Consider the following 3937-nt stretch of genomic DNA (forward strand, 5'->3'; position numbering starts at 1 on the left):
AGAACACTTCTAAATTCGGCTTGCCCTCTCTTCTTTCTGTGTAACCGATTTTGGTAGATATCATGTTCTTTATATAGTGTGGTACACTTAGGGTTACACCATGTAAACCCTAATGTAACATGGCTCTTCATTTCCATGACCCATGGGTTTGTAACTCCCATGGAGCATCCATGGAGCATCCTATGGACCTTAGCCCAACTTGATAACCCATGGAGCCTTTAGCCCACTATACAAGTTATCGATGATTTACATGATCAACCCATATAGTTAATTATTCTTCTTTTGATCACTTAATTAATTCCAAATCTTTGATCAATACTAATTAAATGATACTATTAATATATTAGAACTTATAATATATTAATAAACCACAAGTGTTATTTCTCTCATTTAATCTAACCAAATGCATGATGTCATGCAACCCAAATGGACCATGCCGGGTCGGGTCAAGTACATACCGGAAATAGTTATAGACTTAGACACCTTATCCAACACGTCCTTCACGTCAAGAAGTAGCTGGTTGTATTCTCTCTGGGTTTTGATGGTTCTTTTGTTCGCTGTGTGAACAAACAGACCAAGAGTAATTGCTTCCCAGATCAGATACCCATTGTCTTCTGAACCCAAGACATATTCTTCAAAGTGCATCGCCCAAACTTCATATTCTTGAGGAAAGAGAATTGGAATCCTTGTGGTTGATCCGATGTTGCTTGAGATATTCAAGAAGTTAATATTTGAGTCTTCGTTCTGCATGATGAATGATCTTTTAATATCTGCAACTAATCAGACTGTAAACTCTTATTAGGTTAATATTGAGATCATAGAGTAACGTCAATAAATCAGTGACGACTCTAAACAGATCCAATATTTGCGGAAACCCTAATAATTTCTTCAAACAGAAGAGATGTGTATTAAGAACACAGTCTCCTGCTCTGATACCAATTGATAGGAAATTATCCTTGACGATCGAATAGATTAAAACAGGTAAAGAACACGATATGATCAAACTGGTGCTGAATGATTAACTCTCACACCTCAGAAGAACTCGATGAAGAATTACTTATGTAGAGGCGTTAATTAGGGTTACAAATATAATTATGAGACTTTTCTTTTAAATACGTAGCATGCATGCACCTTATATACTATAACCCTAGCATTCAATATGAGTAGACAGGCCCAACTCGTTTATACAAAATGGACTAGTCAAAACAGGCCCAATGACGCAACACAATATCTTCAACAGGCATGGAAAAGGGAAAAAGAGGAAGACCCCTTCGAAGGGTACCAAGGGAAAGTCTCTTGAAGGATCCTCTTCAAGTGGAACCAAAGGTGGTTCTGCTACTCCCACTTCCAACCCAAAAGAAGCACAATGCTTCTATTGTTAGGAAAAGGGGCACTGGAAGCGAAGCTGCCCCAAGTACTTGCAGGATATAAAGGATGGGAAGATCAAGCCCTCCTTTGCGGGTATTTACACTATATTGTCTAATAACTCACCACATACTAATTCTTGGGTACTTGATACAGGGTGTGGAATTCACATTTGTTCTGATTTGCAGGGACTAAGAAGAAGTGAGGAAGTGGAGCACGGGAAGATAAACTTAATCATGGGGAATAGGAAAGCATCACCTGTCACCAAGATTGGAGTTTACTCTTTCTTTCTAAGTAGTGGGTTAACATTAGATTTGAATAAATGTTGTTACTCGTCTGAAATGGCGAGAAATATTATTTCTTTTCATGGCTTGCACAAACAAGGTTATAGTTTTTCATTTGATAATGAATGTGGTGCTATTAATGTTTTTTATAATGATGTGTTTTATTTAAGGCATTACCTTGAAATGGTGTATATGAAGCTGTGAATGTTGTAGATAACTTAGGAAATAATGTATTGCATATAGATTCCTCCACTAATTTGGATAAGGCATCCTTGTGGCATTGTCGTATTGGACATGTCAACAAGAAGCGCATAGGCCAACTCTAGAAGGCTGGAATCTTGGAGTCATTTGACTTAAAGTCAGATGATAGTTGCGAGTCTTTTTTACTTGGTAAAATGACAAAGTCACCCTTCACTGGTACTTATGCCAGGGGTGAAGGTTTGTTGGATCTCATACACACAGATGTGTGTGGACCCTTCAAAACCGCCACAAGGGATGTTAACCGCTTCTATGTGACTTTTATTGATGACTATAGTAGACATGGCTATGTATACTTAATCAAGCATAACTCAGAAACCTTTGAGAAATTCAAAGAGTTTAAACAAGAAGTGGAGAATCAGTTGGTAGGAAGATAAAGATGCTCCGATCCGATCGAGGTGGTGAGTATCTTAATATCGAGTTCCTGGACTATCTTAAGGAATGTGGAATTGTTTCACAATTGATACCTCCCAGGACACCACAGCTGAATGGTGTGGCTGAGAGGCGCAATCAAACCTTGTTGGACATGGTTCCTTCCATGATGAGTCGAGCTTCGTTACCAATCTCATTTTGGGGGTATGCCTTAGAGACTGCCGCCCATATCCTTAATCTAGTCCCTACCAAGAAGGTTTCCAAAACACCTTACGAAATGTGAACTGGGAAAGTTCCCACTTTAGACCACATCAATATTTGGGGTTGCGAGGCTTTCGTGAGGTGCGCGACTCATGACAAGCTCTAACCTTGAAATGAGCGATGTATTTTCATCGGCTACCCATAGAAATCCTTTGGTTACCTCTTCTACAGACCCAGTGAAAATGTGGTTTTTATGGCAAGGAGAGGAGTCTTTCGTGAGAGAGAATTCATAAGCCAAGGAAACAGTGGGAGGCAAATTGACCTTGAAGAGCTTCAAGAGTCAAGCGGTGAAGGAACCTCAAACCCTAACAATCAACCTGAGGAGGAAACTCCTGTTGAATCAACTGACGAACCCATACCTCGGAGACATTCCACTAGAGTTAGGAATCCACCTGAGCATTATTATGGTTTCCATATTACTGCAGAAGGTGATACATTTATCAGTGATAGTACACTGGTAAATCTGGATGAACCTAACAACTATAGGGAAGCCATGGCAGGCCCCGAGTCTGCTAAATAAAAAGAGGCTATCAATAGCGAGATCCAATCCATGTATGACAATCAAGTTTGGAACTTGGTTGACAATGTACCGCGCCGTAAGACAGACTCCGGGAGTTACATGGATGGGAAGGTACACACTTACAAGGCGCTACTGGTCGCGAAGGGCTTCACTCAAACTCCGGGAGTTGACTATGACGAAACCTTCTCGCCAGTAGCGAAGATTAAGTCTATTAGAGTTATGCTAGCCATTGTTGCATTTCATGATTATGAAATATGGAAAATGGATGTCAAAACCGCTTTCCTTAATGAAAAGTTGGCTGAAGATGTTTACATGAGTCAGCCAGAGGGTTTTGTCAGTGCAAAGTATCCTGATAGAGTGTGTAAGGTTGAGAAATCCATTTATGATTTTGAAACAAGCATCTCGCAGCTGGAATCTTTGTTTTGACGAGAAAGTCAAAGAGTTTGGTTTTTCGAGAAGTGAGGATGAGTCCTGTGTATATGTCAGAGCTAATGGGAATATAGTTAGCTTTTTGGTACTGTATGTGGATGACATACTACTCATAGGAAATGACATCCCAACTTTGCAGGAGGTTAAGTCCTGGCTTGGGAAGTGTTTCGCTATGAAGGACCTTGGAGAAGTTGCCTATATCTAGGGATAAGGATATTGAGAGACAGGAGTAAAAGACTAAATGGACTTAGTCAGAACACTTACTTAGACAAGGTGTTGAAGAGGTTCAACATGCAGAATTCCAAGAAAGGTTACTTACCGATCCAGCACAATGCCAGACTGAGTAAGACTCAGAGTTCGAGTACAGAGGCTGAGATAGCTGAGATGAGTCGATTACCATATGCTTCCGTTGTTGGCTCGATCATGTATGCTATGACCTGTACTCGCC

The sequence above is a fragment of the Lactuca virosa genome, chromosome 5 (assembly GCF_052849685.1).
Source record: "Lactuca virosa cultivar CGN04683 chromosome 5, Lactuca_virosa_CGN04683_v6, whole genome shotgun sequence".
Lineage (NCBI taxonomy): Eukaryota > Viridiplantae > Streptophyta > Magnoliopsida > Asterales > Asteraceae > Lactuca > Lactuca virosa.